Genomic DNA, 20,737 nt, shown 5'->3' on the forward strand with positions numbered 1-20,737 from the left:
TTGTTAATCACCTTGAATGCAAGCAGGACCTGTGATTTGCTTCTAACCCACAAAATGTGGCCAAGGCGACAGACTGTCATCCCCATGATTGAACTGTGTTATACAGAAGACTCCGTCTTGCTAGTGAATTTGTGCTTGTCTTTCTTTTCCTACTCACTTGCTGACTTTGAAGAAGCAAACTGCTACCAGTCCTCAGGAAACTGAATGCTGCCAACAACCACATGAGCAGGGAGAGAAGTAGCTGCTTCTCTAGTTGAGCCTTTGGATGAGAATCCAGCCTGTCACCACCTTAAGGGCAGCCTCCAGAGACCCTAAGTAGGGAACACAATTAAGCTGTGGCCAGATTTGTGACCCACAGAAACTGTCAGATGATAAACATTTGCTGTTTTAAGTTGCTAAGTTTAGGTTAGGTAATAGAAAACAAATATACCATCACAATAGTTATTCTCTGTAAAGTGAGTAATCCTTCCTTAATTCATGATTTTCAGGTCTGGTTCTCTGGAAGGACGTGATATACCCTCCTAAGAGGTTTTTCCTCGTAAGAGCCACCTGTTCACTGAGTCACCCTCTGTGCTAAGTGCTTCACACACACTGCCTCATTTTTCCCTATGACAGTCCTCTGAAGACAAGCACTGTTAAGATTCCCATTTCACAGATGGGAAAACCGCAGGTCCCACACCCTGGGTCCCAGAGCTACAGCCGTGGTCAACCCAGGACCATCTACTGAGAAGTTCTTGCTCTTTCCATAATTCTATGCTGCTTCTATCTGTCTCTCTTTTAATAACCTGTAAAATAGTACAGTTAACATTTTATCAAGCCATTTTTCCTTGTTTTGTCACTGGGGAAGGAACTTTGAAAGAAAATAATCATTAAGGCATTATAGTGATATGTATCCTATTAAGTAAACATCAAAAATATGTCATTAGAGACCAAGGCTAAGGTCATCCACACCATCCATTTCCAATTACTATGTACAGATGTGAAAGTTGGACAGTAAAGAGTGCTGATAGGAAAAAACTGACTCATTTGAGATATGATGTTGGAGGAAAGCTCTGCAGATACCCCGGCCCTCAGAAAGACAAACAAGTGGGTCCAACAGCAAATCAAGCCTGAAACATCGCTGGAGGCAAAAATGACAAAATGAAGCTGACCTACATTGGGCACATCATGAGAAGGCAAGGGTCCTTGGGAAAGACAATAATACTGGGGAAAATAGATAGCAACAGAAAAAGAAGAAGATTAAATATGAGATGAATTAACTACATAAAAGCAGCATGAGTCTACAGCTGAACGGGGCAGCTGAGGACACGACATGCAGACATCACTCATTCATAGGGTTGCCAAGAGTCAGAGCAAACTCAACGGCATGTAACACACTTAGCTAAGACTTGCTTTTATTTTCATATGCTGTGCTTTGTTTTATTAAATGATTTTTCCTGATTACAGAAGTGATTATTGGTTTATTATAAAAATTCAAGAAATTTTGAAAAGTATCAGAAAGACCTATAATGTTTGTTCCAGCAATAAATATCAAGAAAATTTATAAATGTTTATGAGTACAATACATACTTTAGATATTATTTTGTATAATTCTGTTTCAGTTACACAATATCATTAGACTTCACAAATGGCCTCAAATCCATCATTTGTATTGATATCATTTAACTAACCAGTCATTTATCCCTAGACATTCATGTTGCTTATAATTTCTCACTTTTGTAAATAACATAGCAATGAACACCCCTGTGGAGGAATTTGCTGTGTCATAAAAATATCTGTTGTCAAATCATCCTCCCAAAAGATTGCATATTACTTATACTCCCACATGAGAGGTATGAATGCCTGTTCCCTTAACCCTAACAGTAGGGATCATGTTTTAATCCTTGTCAATTTGGTAGGTAAAATGGGATGTTTTTATAATTAGCCTTTCTTTGATTAATGAGTTTGAACATCTTTCATATGCTTGTTTTTTAAAGTGAATTATCTAATAAAGTAGGCCAGAAAAAAAAAAAAAGCTCCAATTGAATATTTCCTTATTTACTTATTTGAAAGAGGCTCTTATATGTTAACAAAATTCATGTTTGTCTTACATGTTACATTTTCCCTTCTAATCTTTTTTTCATAATTGATGCTCAGAAATTTTAATTAAAAAATTTTAAATGTAACCTAATAAACATTAATGTGCAGAACTAAAGTATGTAAGGACTTTCCATAGCCTTACTAACTGCCCTTTGACTATGTTCAAATTTTCAAAAGTAGTCGTCTCTGCCACGTGCAAGACCAGCATTAGGTCTCAAAATTTCCTGAAATATTTCCATATGTCAGATATTGTACTAAATGTTGAAGAAACAGAGGTGAAGATAATAGAATTTTTATCCAAGCTTCTCACAATTTCAGGAGAGAGAACATATGAGCTGTAAGAGCCATCTCTGAGTTACTCAAAAAGTTTACACTAACTTTTTCTTTCCTGATATTAAGGCATTATACAAGCTTTAATTTAAGAAGTTTAAATAAAACTTCAAATTCTTTGTCCAAGTAGATGTTGAAGGGAACTTCAGTGAAAAATCTTCAGTGATGACTCCCTATGTCAAACACTCACGCTCATACTTTAAGCCTCACAGCATTCAGGTGAGGCCTGAGGATGCCCCTCCTCACTCCTCAGAAATCTGTGTTCACAGGGAATTCTGGCCACAAACTTCAGAGAAGTAGCCTCAGAAAATTCCTCAGGCACAGGCAGCTATGTCCAAATCCCACCCTAATGAGGCTGACACAGCAGCTGACCCAGGACGGCCCACCTTCAGTGGCCAGAGGTCTGTTAGCACGGCCCCTGCGTTCAGCTCCGCTCAAATGAAAATGGCAGGACTTAGTGGTCTAGATTCTCTCCCAGGACTTTGTCACAGAAATGGGGAGAGGACTGTTGAGTTAGAAGGAGGACTTAAAGTAGAAAAAAATCCCAGGAGCTCAAAAGGAGCTCATCATTGGCTGAGATGTAAAGAATAAAGAACCTGCTGCTTCTGGGGGAGATAACTTACGCTAGACGTTGCAAACACCCTTCACGCTCCCACGTCCTACTCCTGCCTGCTAGTCCTTCACTAGGCTCTTCAGGGTCTGAAGCAATCTGAGCAATTCTGTCCCTTCAACCAAAAGGAGCCTGATAGATAAACCTGTGTTCTGCTAACAGGTGCATGCCCTTGGACTCAGCTCACTACTAAACTACGAAAATAACTTTTTCCCCAGTCCAAAAGCATGAAAGTCCAGAACAGACTATTTGTGCTCTACGCTGGTGCCTCTGTGTATACTTTGACTAGGGTTATGCAAAAATATTTTCATTATTGTCCCCACTCCCAAGAGTTTTTGAGACTTTTTTTTTAAAATAATTCCCTTTCCATGAGATTTTAGTATCATAGATATAGTATATATTTATTTATGTACTGTATATGTATCTATGCTTTATACATAAAAAGAATAAAATGTTTTTGCCTCACAAGACCAATTTTGGTTCCCCGTGGGGAGATATCATCCTCATTGAGAAATTAGATATGCAATACAAAGGTATAAAAATTACTCTTAGAAAAAAGGAATTTCCCCTCTTAGAAAAATAAGTGTCTACAAGGAACTTTTCCAGCTGAGAATCTAGAGAGGTTGCAATAACTCACCTTTGGAAGTTATTTTATAAGCTGGCAGGCTACCTAACTTAAAGTTACCTGTAAATTTGTAAATCTCCAAGTTATCTATTATGACTTCCTAAATTTTCTTCAACGCCTTTTTTTGTGTGTTTGACTGTGTCAATGCACTTGTGCATGGGAAGAAAAAAACAGGTTGGGTGAACAAGAAAGAAACAAAAAAACCGAACCCTCAAACTATTGTACTTTTTTGCAATTATTCTTTCTCCACCTTGTATCCTATCATATGTTTGTTTGTGTGTGTGTGTGTGTGTGTGAGGAGTGGGGGAGAAGAGGAGTGTGTGTGGGTGGTGTTTAAGAATTAAGAGGTGGGGTGGCTCTATAGTGCAGTGGTTAGCACGTCTGCTTTGCACGCAGAAGGTCCTGGGTTCACACGCCAGGTGGAGCCATGGACCATATCCCAGGTGTGCTAGGCCATGGGTGCATGCCACAAGCGTGTGGGAGGGGACACACGCCTTCAGAGATCCAGTTCTTAAGGGGAAATGGCAACATCCGTGGGTCAGGGGTGGAGGGTGGTGGAAGGGGAACTAAAGAGGAGGAAAAAAAAGAATTACGAGGTAATGGAATGGTAAGGGGCATATACAATTGTGGGAGTAACTGAAATATTCCCCAAGACAGTTATGGTGGAGAACTCATCACTGTTGTCAGGAATAACTGAAACACATCCAGGGAACATAAGCCAGAGAAGCAGAGGACCTTATTTCTGGCATTGCCAGATTTTTGTAGTAAAGTCCATTCAGCCTTGCAGACCACAAGTCTTCTATAATATAGTGTGAATGGACTCTTTTATTTGAAAAGACTCAAGTTTTCTCCTCTACTTACTGCATTAAAAAGACAAAACTCTGCTCTCAAAATCTCAGAAAATAGTTCATTTGAAAAAAACAAACAAAAATTAGGTAAAATACAGAAGATTTAGATGTGACAAGATCAAGCATTCTTTCCTACAACCAAAATCCATTTTATGGGGGTGGGGGAAGTGAACCAGGTTTATTATCATAATTCATTCAACAAATATTTACTGAGCTTCTACTTTGTACCAGGCACCGTTCTAAACATTTGTGATGTATCAGTTAACATAGCAGATGAAGACTCCTGCCCTTAAAGAGCCTATTATGAGGGGAGGTGGGGCAGTGAGGAGGGGTCATACAAGAAAATAAATGAAATAATAATAATAATAATAATAATAATAAAAAAATCATGTATTGTTTTTTAATGTAATTAGTGTCGTGGACAAAAAAAAATGGTAGAGTAGAGTTAGAAGGAAGGGGATGGTCGCCATGGGTCAGGGCCATAGGTGGGGTTTGGGGACGGGTTGAGATTTCAAAGTGACATCCGAGCAGACTTAAAGGAGGTGAGAGGTCAGACCTGGAGATATACAGGGGCAAGGGAAAGCATTCTAGGCCTACCTGAGGAACGGCAAGGAGGCCAGGGTACCCAGAGCAGGAGGAGATGAGACCAGAGAGGTGATGGTGGGGGTGCCCTGTGGACCCCTGTGAAGACTTTGGCTTTTGCCTTGGGTGAGACAGAAGCTGCTATGGGGTTTGGGGGCCAGATGTAACATAATCTGACTTGTGATTGAAAAGGATCACTCTGGCTGCTAAAGGAAGAAGCAGGGAGACCGGTTGAAAGGGATTGAAGCCAATAACATCAGGAAGACTCCTGGCAGAAGCTACTACAGTAGTTTACAGAGGGATTATTCATTTCATTGTGAACAAAGGCTAAATCTGCAATTTGTAATTTTAGCATTCTGCAACCTTGCCTCAGCTCATATCAATGAACTAATACCCTGTCACCACCCATGCATTCGCCTTTAGGTTGCAGTTTTCCCTATCGACATGACTACTGAGGTGGTTTTTGATTTCACAGCCTTTTCTTGTGAAGGGATCCTATTTTACTTACCTTTGAATTCCTATTGCCTGCAACTCAGGACTCAGTTTTGTTGACTGAGTGAATTGTGGACTCATGCTGTCTTGAGTTGGGATGTGTCCCACCTAGACTATTCAAGAGCTTTCCTTCCTGCTCAGTCTCCCTCCCCTCTGGCCATTAAAACTCTGTGCTTCTATCACTGAGCAGCTCTGAAACCTTCAAACACTCCTCTGCATCTCAGGATAGCGCCAAACATCTCAGCCCAACAGTGACGGCTCTCTATAACCAGCTTCTCCAATATCTTGCCATGTTCCCTCCCACTGATAAATCCAGAACAGAAAATCTATGCTCCAATCTCTTGCCCAAATACCTTGCCCCTTCTTGATGCTAATCTTTTCCTTGTGCTCCCTCCCCTTCCTCTCCCACAGCTTATAGAAATTCTGTTCATTCCAAAGCAATACAGTTATCCCCACGCTTATCCACGAGTTTGCTTTCCATGGTTTCAGTTACCCACAGTCAACCATGGTCCGAAAATGTTAAGTGGAAAATTCTAGAAATAAAAAATTCTTCAGTTTTAAATTGCATGCTGTTCTGAGCATCATGATGAGATCTCAAACCATCCCGCTCCATCCTGCCCCAGGAAGTGAATCATCCCGTTGTTCAGCATCTCCATCATACACGCTCCCCACCCATTAGTCACTTGGTATCCCTCTTGGTTAGCAGATACACTGATGCAGTATCGCAGTGCTTGTGTTCAAGGAACCCTTATTTCACTTACTAGTGGCCCCAAAGCACAAGAGTAGTGATGCTGGCAATTCAGATATACCAAAGAGAAGCTGCAAAGAGCTTTAATTACATGAAAAGGTGAGTACAGTACAACAAGATATTTTGAGAGAGACCACATTCACGTAACTTTTATTATGGTATGTTGTCATAATTGTTCTATTTTATTATTAGTTATTATTAATCTCTTACTGTGTTTAATTTACAAACTTTATCATAGGTATGTACGTACAGAAAAAAAAATAGTACATATAGGGTCCCTCAAGAAGATGAAGGGGACTACTTTATCTCTCTGGCCTCTGCACCCAAGGTGATTGCTCCCACCCTGACCTCGGGGCAGGAGGCATGAGCCATTTCCCACAACTCACACTCAGGTGAGAGCGAACCTGAGCACAGGTCACAGGTTTGTGTTGCTTTGACTCATTTTACAGCACCTCTGCTTACCAGCACAGCAACTTTCCAGGAAAGCAAGACTTCATTCCCCAATCTAAGAACTATTGCAGCCAGATGCATCTCAAACTCTGAATTCCCTTTCACAGCCTTAAAGGAGTCACACAGTTGGTGGTATTTAACGACCTGCTCTTGTGAGGTTATCTCAAGGTAATGAACAGTGTTGTGTCTTACTACAGGCTTTGTTATATGGATGTCTGAAGGGACCATGGGATTGGGGAAGGATGGCAGGTGAGCAAGTCAACAGTGAACGCCCAGTGCAGAAAGGGTTAAGAAAGGTATATCATGTGTTATAGGAGTCTAAGAGGAAGCAAATAAGAAATACTATGTGTGTGGAGCTGTGGGAGGGGGAAGTGAAAAAAAAAAAAACACAGGGTGAACTTCTGAAGGCGAAGGCCCAACTCAAACGTCCTAAGGGACATGTCGGAGTTAGTCATGCAAGAAGGGAGAGGAGGGACATTAGAAGCAGAGGGGACTGCGTGTTCAGAGGCACACAAAGTGGGCAGAAAACCACAAAAAGCTCACACTGCCTTAAGGTAGGAGGTATGTGGGAGAGTAGGAAAGGGGGATGGGACAACCTATGGGAGCCAGATGTCTGTCGATGACTGTCAAAGGCTCAAGTATGTACCAGGATACAAAGAGCTAAGTGATGGAAAGATGAGAAACAACACTCGCTTCGGCAGCACATCTACTACGGTGAGAAACATTGTAAGACAGAACCTTGCACGTTTTTGCAAACAGATGACACTATAACCCTGTTTTTTTTTTTTAAATAAAAAATGCATGAGAAAAAAATGTACCTTCCCCAGTCTCCTAATATATTCCACCTAACAAGACTTTTCAAAGTTTAGAAAACATATTAAAGCACACATGCAATCAGTGCTGACCATGGGGGAAGCAGCGACAGTAACACGAATGGTTTCCTCATACCCATACATACCCAACATAGAACATGGCAAGGACCGCATGCAAGACAGAAAGCAAACAGTGGAAGTAGAGGAAATGAGGGTGTTTTAAAGCACATACTAATATCACACTCACTACCACATAAATATGTGAAAATGCCATTGAAAGATTCCAACTGAGAAGCCCAAGGTCTTAAAAAATAAGGGATGAAAATCTCAAATGCTATATATTCTAAATGTTATATTCCTTTTACTGGGCTTTTCTTTCAGAGATGCTAAGGAATACACTTTTAAATTCACATATTTAAAGAAAAATGCTCAAGGCTGTTCAGCTCTTTGGTACCACGAGGGCCTTTTAACAGAATCTGTGCATCTTAAATATATTCTGCCTCACAGATTCGGTAGGATTTTAAAATGGTTGCGTTTGAAAGTCATAATAGGAATAAAGTAGTATTCAGTAGGAAAGTTTTAAAAGGACCTATAATATATACAGTGCCAGCGAGCTATTACAACAACAAAATAGCTTTTTTCTTAGGGCCTCTATTATGCTTTAGGCCACATTTTTGGCCACTTGAGTGGTACTTTGAAGTCTTATGCCATTATTATTGAATCTTTTCTTCCCTCCATGCCCACCTCACTGCTTACAAGTCCTAATGCTCTCTAAAAGCACTCCAAACATAGGACATTAAGTCCTGAGGCATTTATTTTATTTTTAGATTGAAACCACTATTTGATAAATCTCTTAATGTAGTTCACAAGTAGATGAAGGAACAACTGAAAAGAAAATTGGCATTCCGGGGTGATGGTGGCTTATTAATTTCAGGAATTAAATTCAGGTACAAAGTCATCTTTCTTCCCTCGAATTACTAACAATCATAATGGTAAAATCCCTGTGAATATTTTACATTGTTAGGTATGCAAACCCCTATAGTGGACCAGAGCTGCCTAAATAAAACACCTTCAATCTTGTCATAGATTTAAAAAAGAGACATGAGGAGAAAATTTTTTCTTTTCAAGGCCTGTAATATAAAACCTGTTTCTTTCTTGGAATTCTACAAGAATGAGAATGGGTATAAGGCAATTAACATTTCAATGAAAAATACTGCTTAGAATGAACTGTTATTTCCAACCAGTACACTCAAGTTTGAGGTGTACATTTGAAATACCAGGGTGGGCTGACGACAGAGCTCTCTTTATAGGGTATATAAAGAGCTAAGAAATTTCTTTGTAGCCGGATTAACAGTCTCATTTTAAAGTGACTCATCTTGAAGATGAGTGGTGTGAGTGTGGTATGTGCGGTGTGTATGTGTGAGAATGGGAATGCGGGTAAGGGGGAAATGAGAAATCAGAGTCAGAAATAATCCTCATGAAAACAATAGCTTAATTCAACCTCTAATGGGCTCGACTGAATTTTATCAAGATAGAGTATTATTTTCAAAAACTGTCTGTGGAAGAGGTCAGAGAGAAAAGTGAAAGGCCATCTTAATTAGCAAAGGAAGTCTTCCTATAAAAAGCCACTTCTTGACCTGAGAAACGGCAGAAAAGAAAGAAGCGAGATTTAGAAGACAAAACGATATAGTTTAAAACAGGAAACATAGAAGCAAGTGCCACTCCCTACAAGGACTGTGCATGGCATTTGGAATGCAGAGGACTTTCCGCTCCCACCAGGCATATAGTCTCTAGAACGGTTTATCCATAGACCAAACTGTTAAAATGTAGGTTTCTTGCAAGTCTGCCACTAAGAGTCATAGAGGGAGTAAGGATCGAAGCTGTGTCGGGCCCAAGCTGGAAAGGAGTCGAGGACACCGTGGAGGGCTAAGAGATGGAAGTCTGACCTCACATCTAGGGATTGTTCTTTTCCAGTCATATGACCTTGAATGATTATCAAACCTCAATTTTTGTTTTCTAACTGAAGTGGGGAATAACGCCTACATCCTAGGACTGCTGTGGGACTAGATGTAACAAATGGATGTAAAACCAAGCTGGGGGCTTGCCTTTCAAGGTATGATATTCATTAGCTCTCATCCGTCCCTTCCAAATCCACACACCAAGAGAATCTGAAAGCAGAGACTTTTGCCTCTCATTGTAAAGCCAAGGTGCGGCTGATGGATTAGTCTGCAATGCTGGAAAGGGTAAACCTACCACCTTTCCTCTGAGGCAACGTGTACCTTGTACCTTCACACTTCCCTTACTGAAGCAAAACCTTAAACTGTTTCCACAAATATTTTTTTCACAAGCATGATAGATTCCAGAAAGATGAATTATTGAATTTCAGTTTCTCTTCTCTTTCCCTAAAATAGAATGTTTGCAAACCAGAATAATTTTATTTGTCATCCAGAACCAGAGAATCCTTTATAGGGCAATTATTGAGTTAGATCCTACCTTACTACCTTATACCAATCTTAAAACATAGGTATTCATTATAGATTGTTTTTTTCCTCTGAGGTTACCAATTGATAATTATTAAAAAGAGAACACTTAATCTATAAAAGATAAAGGTTTGGCCTTAGATGTGATTAAGAAACAAGAAACAAGTGTCATGGATAGCTTAGTACTGAAGAGTAATTTCTCACTAACAAGAATTTCTCCTTACTTTTACCTCATGTTTATAAGAATTTAAATGGAGATTAGGAACTGACAAGAATTAAACACCAACTCCCTAAGGAAACCATGTGCAAACTGCTACAACAGTTTTTATATCCATTGTTACATCAAGTCTTCCCAGCAGCCTTATGATGTGGGTGTTACCCCTCCTCCTCTTCCATTAAGAAACCAGTGATAAAAGGTTTGGTTGTTATTCAATATCACGCTGTTAGAGAAGAGTGGCCCCCAGATGTGAGACCAGGCTCCTGCCTCCTTGCAAGTCACAGAGCCCAGAACTCCTTTCTGGCTCGGGCCTGATACAGCTTCCTCCCTCTCTAGTCTTAAGATTTCCCAATATGGTTCCATCATTTTGAATTTTGAAAACACTGGATACCATCCACGTGTTTGAGCATTTGGATGTGTTTTCTAAATCATTGCTTCAGGTCAGCTTTGGGTTTTTGGTTCTTGAGGGGAGCCCCATGATATCGCGTCCTCACCAGAAGCGAGTGGTGTAATAGACACCCTTGCACACAACAAACAACCCTGAACTTTCTGAAAGCTGGAAGTCAAGACACTAAATTCCTGAAAAGTAGAGAACTACGATTAGCTAAGATTCTCGTTACATCACTCAAGTAAGTCCCTTCCTCTGTGTGTGGCTGCCTTTTCCTCTTTCTGGCTTCCTTACAAGATGCTTGTGACTAAACTGGGGGCCCACTCCGATAATCCAAGAAAATCTCCCATCTCAAGATCCTTAATTTAATCACATCTGCAAGGATTTTTTTTTTTTTCTTCTGAATAGGGCTTCAGGGGTTAAAACCTGGTATCTTCAGGAGCCATTATGTAGAACTGTTCAAAATGTGTGTGCGTGTGTGTATGTGTGTGTGTGTGTGTGTGCTTAAACAGTTAAGAGTAAAATTTTCCCAAAAGATACACAGTACAAATTAAGACTGGTTGTAAACTACATTCTCATAGCTAACACACATTTTCCAAAAATTCTCACTTTATCTTCCCAACATTTCTGTGAAGACAAATTTTATGCTTACTTCACAGAACGGCCACCAAGCAAATGTTGAAGACTGACAGATAGCAAAGACAACATTTATGTTTATACATCCAGATGATAACTTACTATTTTAACTGACATTAGACTGAAATTTGAGAAGGTTGGATTGGTAATATTTTAACAGAACAAAATCAGGCATGTAAACTGATGCTGGGGAGATGATCTCTGTGTTCTTGTAAGAACATAAACTAACTGAAGAATCACTTGTATTACTTCACAGGGTTCTCTGAGGAATAAAGGGACCATAACGTTCTTTGCAGACAGTAGTTATTACATACAAGTGACTTAAGCTTGCTCTGTTTTTCCATGATGAGGAAGCCAGCTGTGAGGGAGACTAACTATGCAAAGTTGGTTGATTAACAAATATCTCACCGAGTTGTATCTTCCTCAATTATATAAATGGCACATCTACCATGTACCTACCCTTACCAACCATTAATTTTTAAACCACCAACTAACAGTCAGATTTCAAAAACACATACTTTTCAGTGAAATCTTGCTGTTCTTGTTAGCCTTCAGTCCAGTGTAGGTCTCCCTCTTATATGCTAACTTAGTGCCCTTATCTGTGCAATTCTTTGTCGTGGGATCCACAAGGGTGGGCTGTATGTGTCATTCACAGTGGAATCCCCAGCCCCTGACGAGGCTGGCGGTGGTAACGGTGAGGTTGAGGCAGAGCTGCTAATCACCTACCTAATACCCATCGGCCCCCTTCAGTAATAGCAGTACAATTTTTTAGATGAGCACGATGCCACTCAGATTAAAAACTCCATTTTCCAGGCAAAATAGCTGTTCAATTTCCAGCCATCACAGGTTAGTACTATGTATATCTGCATAGCATTCATTATTATAAAAACATCCTCACTGACTGGTCCATTTTAAGTTGCTTCATCTCCGGGCTTACACATCAACAAAAATCACAAAAAGGAAGAAATCAGGATTTTCACCTAATTTCCCTGAAACTAATCCACAATCATATAAAGAGTACGGTTTAAGAACATGAGATTATTTCTGACACCACAGAAGAAAAAACTCCCTGCCTTCCACTGTCTGATCCCATAGCGCAGAAAGCGCACCCACATGCCGAGCTGAGGGGACCCTGGGTCGTGTTCCGAAAAGTGCCACGTAAGGGAGTCTAACCATTCTGAGCCTTCAACGGCTGGTTTCCACCATCCTCAAATTCAGCTCTACATAGCAGTGCGTAAATAAAACCAACCTTAATTAATAAATACTACTAAAAAGCTAAACATTTGTCTTAGAGTGATATTAACTGCCCCACCTTCAAACCGACAATACTGAATACAAATAAGCACAAACATATACACGCACCAGTCACAGTGAGTAAAAACAGCACAACTGCTTTCATGGTGCCTAGAATGGTGTCTGGCATGGAGTATGCACTCAGTTAAGATAAATGCTGGTGACTAAATAAAAAGTTAAACATTTTATATTCCAGGTAGATAAGTTAAATGATCACTATGAACCTTACAGGTGAGAAAATGTGCTTAGGACAGGCATGAGAAAAAAAAACAATAAACAGAAAAGAACTAAGCACTTATAAGTGAGCTCATAATGGTGACTACAGTGGCAAAATAGTAAGTTACTTTGGAGGAAATTTAAATTCAATCATCTTTTATGTAGTATTCAAAATACATCGTCAGCTTCTTTTACATGGGTGTTTGTCACTTGAGATTGTGATAACATTCATTCTACTTAAGAAATTCCTTTTTAAAAAAATCACTGAATTGTAATACTCCTCTGTGCTGCCAAGGCCAATAATACGTCAAAATTCCAGATAATTGGAAAAATATTCATTTAGGAAACTTCCACCCAATCAATTAATCGGTGTGCAGCAATACTTGGTCAAAGAGAAAGAGAAGCATCTAACGTGATGATAATTGTGCCACAGGGCCTGAAACTGATGAAATTTATGTTTCAGGGGGACAATATGAGTTTATTTCAAACATAAAGCAGTATATTAAGAGAAGCCTGAAATACGACTCACATTGTAAGCTAATATTCTATAGGTAAAATCACATTAGGGGAAGGAGAGAAATTGAGCAGAACTTTAAATCCATGTTTGTAGATCTGAGCAGAATCTAGACTGATACTATTTCCATATAGGACAAAATGTAACCAAATGAGATTTATTTTATTTAAACTATTTTATTTTATTTAAAAATTTCCATGATAAGCTAATCAAGCTATAAACCTTTTATATTTTTTTGTCCTTGCCAACTTTTTCCGTGGAGATTCAGCCAAATATCTTTATACCAAAGCTAATTCTTCCTCTACATTTAAATGCAATCTACCATTCAAGCATATTGGTCTTTGCATTAGTATGCATTCTCAATTTCTCCAAAGTTACCATAGCAACTCTCACAGACTTGGCCATGGCTGGATTTTTGAGGAGAGAAAGAGGCAATTTTAAACATTAGGACCAAGTTTTCACAAAAATATACCACCAAAGACTAAAACGAGAAAACGTATTTGTCCTCGGGTAATCATTGATAATCTTCCTATGATGCTGTGAGAAACTCAACATTATGACTCAAGGTTAAAATTTACTTTAAATACATCAAATACCTAAAGACAATTGGAAAAGATCACACCTGCCATCCCCAATCTAGAAGCAACAGAGAAGAGGAAGTGACTGATAGCACATGCCTGCTCCCTCACTGGAGCCACCCCCTGGGCACGAGTAGGAGGGCCTGGCCAGGGACAACAGGGAGACGCTCCGGGATCTGCCCAGAACTGCTCTGACACTCAGGTGCTTCTATTACGCAGAGAAGTGATTTCTATAAAAACCCCAAACACTAGGAACCCACACTGAGGGCTTTAAGAACGAACCAATGCATATTTGAATACTAGGTAGTTTTCACTAAAACAAACAAAACGAAACAACCACTCAAGGAAAACTCTTAAGATTTGTTTACTCACTCCTGCAATTCAAATGTAGCAAAAGAAAAATACTTTCCCTACCATACCACAGGAAATCAGAACTTATGACTAATGTAAAAGCATTTCAAAGCTATAACAGATAGTGTCTGGTTGTATGTGTCTATGTATATGTGTGTTGTGTAATAAACCTGTATGTATCAAAAGGGCTCAAAATGTTTCACAAAAAGATACTTATACAGGAAGCATCATCATCTAGAGAAATGGATTCTGGCCTGGGCGCTGAAAATTACTTTAGTTTTCTTGCATCTTTAAACATCAGCAACCTACCTTAGTGCTAAAGGGAAAAAGAGTTAAAACATTTTTTTTTTTTAATTTAAAGCACTTTATAAGTCTGATGTATTTACCCACTGCTTCATGGGATAGAGCTGAAGAGAACTCACTTCCTATGCAGACATCTACCAATGAGATGGGGAAACATCCCAGAAAGGAATGAGCACGTGGTACTCAGGATTGGGAAAAAAGCATAGAGCAGGTGGAAAGAAACCAGTTAAATTCCAGATCTATCCCTCCTTACCTGAGGGACTTTCCAGAGCCACCTGTCACAATCTGCCCCACCCATACCTATGATGGCAGCTGGACTTGATTATTCCAATAAACCAAAGATAATGTTAGCACCTGGATGAAGCGGCCCCCATAAGCCCTTATAGCACATGAAATGACATACTCTTCTGGGGGTTCTTTGAACTTTTAGTTTGCTCTTTCTTTGGGGCTTAAGTTTAAGTTTTAAAGCAAGACCCATCCAACACAACATCTGGAGCCCAATCTGGAAGTATTTTAAGCACCATACCTTTGACGAGACCCTGCTGGAAAACAGATGTCCTAGAGAATGACAGAAGGAACTATAATCAATGAGTCCGTCTATGTCCTCAAAAAACTTGCATTCCTAATTCCTAATTGCAGGCAGGTTTCTTTCCTCTACCAACACTGTAACCCCCCATTACTTAAATAAAATAACCACAATGCCTAATTCTAGAATGTTTCACAAGAGGATGGCAAAGCATTTATTATTATTCCATTGATCCTTGCCCATCCTGGAGGGCCTCTGAGGGCTAAGGAGTTATCTATTTAAGGTCCTCTCCCCAACTTCCCAATTCTGCTTCATCAGCATGGGTGGGGTGGAGAGAACAGGCATCAGGACTAGCATAAGGGGCCACAATTTCAAGACTGGGGCTTGGGAAGAGCAGGTATACAGTTACGCTTGACCTAAGGGGGAGTGGGAGAGCTGAGGTGAGCCTAAATGGGCTTGATTTCAGATTTATTTCAGAAAAGATGCTTTACGCACCTGACTCAAAGAAGTCCAGTTTACCTGCTGCCCAAGTCGCTCCTAACAGCCAATGATTAGCTTCCAGTTCTGCTCAAGATGGCAGGTCAAGGGGTCAACATTTTTAACCATCATAATTTTGATGATCTTTCCAGTATGAATTACATTTATTTAAAAGCTGGATTTTCTATGCCAACATTGGTCAAAGTACTTTCTCAATGGATGCTTTATTGTGAAAAGGTATAATTAACCAATGTGTCTATCCGGGTTCAAAAAGCAATTTCGCGCTCTCCTTATGCTATAAAAGAGGGGCCTGTATCTGGTATTGAAAATACTGCTTACAGGAAGAAGATTCCACTTCTAGATTGTTCAGATGTACTCATTCTTCCCTGCATAAACCTACTCCACCTCTATTTAAGCTAGACAGGAAGTCAATGTGCAAACAGTATCACAAAAAAGCAGCTGAAGGCACACATTCTTTGACTCTAATTAAGTTGAGACGCCTGATTCACAGCTGTTCCTACTGCCGAAAATGTTTTTGTAATAAACAATGAAGTTTAAGAGGTATTTTGTTCCCGGTTTCAACACTTTATAATTTACACCAATATAATGCTTGATTCTCAGCCTGCTTTTCACATTATAAGGCTACGATGTAGGTGTCAAAGGTATTCCTGGATCCATTTCACAAGGAGGCTGACACATTGAGATCATGCTCAGCTCAAGGTCACTCTGATACTGAGCCAGGATGAGGGAAAAGAAATCAACTATGGTTCATACACTGAGAAGAACAAAACCAGAATGTCACTTCCAACTCAAAACACCAAGCCGGTTAATTTTATTTAAATAATGCTTCTCTGATAACCAAGAAACTGTATTTTCTATTGTTTCTGCAGTTATACACAATGAATCTTCCTTCCAGTGAATAAAATTTAGAAAATGTTTGCCCGGGTAGAAAGAGAGCATCCTTCCTGGCTTTTGTAACAGCAGACACTTTGTTTTCAGTCCCGGGTATTGAAATGTCGATATCAGGCCTACTTCCTTCTTCTCTATGTTTGGACTACTCAACCCCTCCTCCTTCCACCACCACCCCCTTGTAAAATTAAGCGATGTGGGCAGGTCTTAATTTAATTCCATTGAGTCTAAAAATAAGACAGCTGATTTTGTCACAGTTCATATAGTCTTTTATTAAATAAGAGAGAAGCAAAAAAGCATTGCAAATTTGCTGCCCGCAGAAAAGCCTGTTGACCAACAGGTGACTTTCTGAGCACCACCTTACCCACATCCCTTTTGGTTACTAAACTTCATAGACGAAACAAGAGACCATCAGAGATTCTCTTAAAGCTTTATTTTGCTCTACTGTACACAAAACAGAACTACCTCTGCACTCTTTCTCGTTTTGCTTGGCACAATCAGAAGTCCTTCTGAGGACCCCACAGACTAAAGGTCAAGCATCAAGGGCCTGTCCCTTCCGGTATGGTAGCCCCTTGGTCCTATGTAACTACTGAATGCTTGATGGGCAGCTACTCTGAATTGAGATATACCTGTACTACAGGGACAAAGACAGCAATATATCTCATTAAAGTTTTGTACATTGGTTACATACTTAAATGATATTTTGGATACACTGGGTTAAATAAAAAATATTAAAATGACTCACCTGCTTCTATTTTTTAATGTTGCTACTAGAAACCATGTCATCTCTTCCCTCCCAGACTGAACCTGACCACTTCCTCTTTGTTCTCTGTCCACCGCCTGGGAGGTACACCAGGAACAAGAAAATAATGTTCTATCTACTCATTTTGTCTATCAGTTTCTCAAAGTCAACACATACAAGTTATACCACGAAAATGAATGTATTTTATGGTCTGACTTAGCCGCTGGATTTCTAACCAGCTCCATTCATCACTGAAGTTTGCTGACTCTCTGCTCATTATCCTTAAGTCTGTCTCGTTGGTACATTTTAGATTTTCATCAGTTTTGAGCCACGAAAAGCCTGTTTAAATCTTTTTGTGCAGAACACATCGTCAGGGGTAGAAGTCTGTATTTGCAAAGGTCTTTTAACATTTCCATTTCATGTCATGAACACAGAGAAGCCACTAGACAAATTACTCTACTGAAATGAAAAGGTGAGCAATACCCAATCCCGTGATGTCCAAAACTGTGAGAGGCATGGGACATGGCCCACTCAATGTCTGTTGAAGGTGAGTTCAGCAATTTTGAGACCACCATTTTCATAACAAAATGTCCAAGCACTGTCAGCTGGGCTGTGTTCCCCAAAGGGACCCCTGTGATTTAGCAGTGAAAATCATCTGTTATCAGCAAGAGTTAATCAATGGAGAGAATTAGGGCCCCTTACAAGGCCCCTCTAGGCCAAACCACACTGAACAAAGATCTAAGGCAGGGATTATGAGATCACAACATCATTCGCTCAGGCAAACCATCCTAATCCCAATCTGTGCCAGGCTCTGTTCTAGGCCCTGGGGGTACTGAGAGTCAGAACATCTTCTCCAAGGAGCTTCTGACAGCTAGGAAAGGGCAACATGTAGTAAAGTTATCATAAAGTGGACTGAGTACAATGGAAGCAGAACAAGGGCCTAAGGCAAAACCAAAGAAGGAATGATAAACCATAGGAAAACTTCAAAAGAGTAATACTAGTGTGGGCCGCTGTGCTAGGCTAAGGAGGTGCCATTTGAATTGAACAGGCAATGTAGAGCCAGTAAAGGTTTTAAGCAGGAAAGACTTGATCAAACATGACTTCCTGGCTTCTCCCTGACCATACGATAAGTCCTAAGTATAATCTAGATGCACAAAATTAATATCTTTCAACCAAGAGATGACGAAGAAACAGCATCTAACACATTACCAAGGCAGGCTCAAGATAGTGTAAGCATGTCTGTCCAGCTGCAGGCTGATCCCTGCATGCTCCATGAAATCAACACAACGAATCGCAATCAGCGTTTTCTGAGAAAATGAATTAGAGCAGTAAATGTCAGAGCATGCTGCATTTAGTAAGGGCTAAGTATCGCTTTATGAATCTCTGTTGTTTAGTTAGACACATGCACACTTCTGTACATCATCACATAGATATCTGGAAACATGACATAAAATTGTTTTACTCTAGGTCGCAAGGGCTTAAAATGTATGCCACAGCTAATGAATTAGTAATAAATTAGTAACAGAAGATCTCTAATGGGTTCCTACCATAGCTTAATAAATCTAAACTTGCTTTTGCAATGGTTTTAGTCTCCTACTTAACTCTGATGGAAGTGCTGACCCGTAAACACTCTTGGATATAGTCATCTCTCCTGCTCCTCATTAGACATACTCACAATTTACCAGTTCCTTCCCATGTGCCTCTGGAACTCTTGACCTGTTGTAAAAACATAATTCTCCTATATTCTCAACTTTTTTTCTCACTTTCCCCACCCACTCATCTTAGGGGAAATCTGGCTTTTCCTTCATAACACCTCTTCTCATAAACCAGAGGTGGTTGTCCCTCCTATTTCCTTAACTCACTGGCCCAAAGATGACAGGCTCGTCACCACTCTAGTTAAACTTTCTTTGTTCCAGGCTATGTCCTATCACCTCTCTTCCAAGACCTCTCCCCACACCTCACTCCTGTCTCACTCCAACCCTGTCATACTTCTGACCTCCAGGACCTTCCTTTCTTGCCACAATCACTGTGCTTCTCCCATACCTACCCCTGATCTGAAGCTTACAGAAGACTATGGATGACACTGTGAACACCCAATGGCACAGCTCAGAGAATTCTTCCTGCATCTGAAGTTTTCACCTGTGTTCCACCTCAACCACACACAAGCCCCACCATACCTCAGACCTTATCACTACCTAGAAATACTCCACCTTTGAGATTCGGGCTTCCAAATCTCTGAATAAAGCTTTCTATTTACCCACTTGTCTACTTCCTTATTCTTATAGGTCCTGCCCTTCATCTTCATCATCGGTGGTTCCCTGACTCGCCCTCTATTACCTCACTCCATCTTATTCATCCTGGCTTCACAAGGCGCCTTGTCCAGATGGGACCTCGAGGCCATCCCATGTGAGTGATGCTCACGTCAAAACACTGGGGTCCCTGTTTCCATGACTTTCCCAGAGACAATAGCCAATCCCAGAGCCTAGTTACCCTGTTCAATGTCTCTCATCTTGTTGGAAAATTACAGAAAAATGTGCTGATTGGCTCCACAAGAAAAATTTAGAACACTAATTAGCTCTTTAAAACTGCCCAGGCTTTCTATCCAACCCTGGTGGATGCACTATCATTTACAGCAGCTGTTTTCGTTTTTCCATCTTCTCATCCATCTCATTTCAGCAGATGACAACCCTCAATATCTATCCTTTCCCCTTCTCCTCACAGAGGAAGGGGTATTTGTGTTCTTTTTATCTGAGCTGGGGTAGAAAATCTGGAGCTGCTGAGACAGCATCAGTCATAGATGCTGGTTTCTTCCCTATTGAGAGAGTAATTCTCAAATTTCAGTGTGCATAAATGTTTACCTGAGCAAGTTGTTAAAATGCAGACTTCAGGGACCCAAAGCACAGAGGTGGATTTGCAGGGTCTGGAGTGAACCCCAGAATTTCTCTGAATCTCAGCACCTCCATATATGAAATGGGATCTGTATTCTATTAGAGAAAAACAAGTGTTTAGACCAAAAAGCAATGTAAGACCATTCTACAAATGGAAGATACGAAAAAATCATTCTGTAACAACCTTCTACAAGTATTTTCTCCCATCAGCCTTCTTTAAAGTCCCTCTATGCCTTGAATAATGTCAGTGTTTTATGACTTTTAAGCATCACAGCATGAAGCAGCATCTGGTGGTGAGGTTCATACAGGAAGGAAGAGACCTCAGTGGTATTTGCTATTCATACCTTTAGATGTTTCAACAAAAAAGCAAAGCATTCTTCCAAACCAGTCATAATAGTGGCAGAACCAAAATGACAATGGATAAATCGAATGTAGAATCCGCATCCAACCAAGAAGATGCACCAAAAGTACCTTGAGTAAGAAGGCAATAAAATCTACATCACTGAAAGGTACAAATTCCTACTAAAACTTTAAAAAGACAAAGAAAAGAGAGAAAAAGACAATGAGAAAGAAAAAGAAGAAAGAGAGGAAGGGAGGGTAGGAGAGAAGGAGAACATGATAAATTCTTCCCATAACAAATTAC

At 40.0% G+C, this 20,737-nt stretch overlaps 1 protein-coding gene and 1 non-coding gene across 3 annotated transcripts in view; one reads left to right on the forward strand and one right to left on the reverse strand.

Moving 5' to 3' along the window:
- IQGAP2 (IQ motif containing GTPase activating protein 2) overlaps nucleotides 1-20,737 on the reverse strand; it is a 248,303-nt gene that overhangs the window by 173,475 nt on the left and 54,091 nt on the right. The window lies entirely within an intron of this gene.
- Nucleotides 3,999-4,072, forward strand: TRNAA-UGC. Its single transcript has one exon. It is a non-coding gene; the product is annotated as a tRNA-Ala (tRNA).

The sequence above is a fragment of the Rousettus aegyptiacus genome, unplaced genomic scaffold, assembly GCF_014176215.1.
Source record: "Rousettus aegyptiacus isolate mRouAeg1 unplaced genomic scaffold, mRouAeg1.p scaffold_m13_p_8, whole genome shotgun sequence".
Classification (NCBI taxonomy): domain Eukaryota; kingdom Metazoa; phylum Chordata; class Mammalia; order Chiroptera; family Pteropodidae; genus Rousettus; species Rousettus aegyptiacus.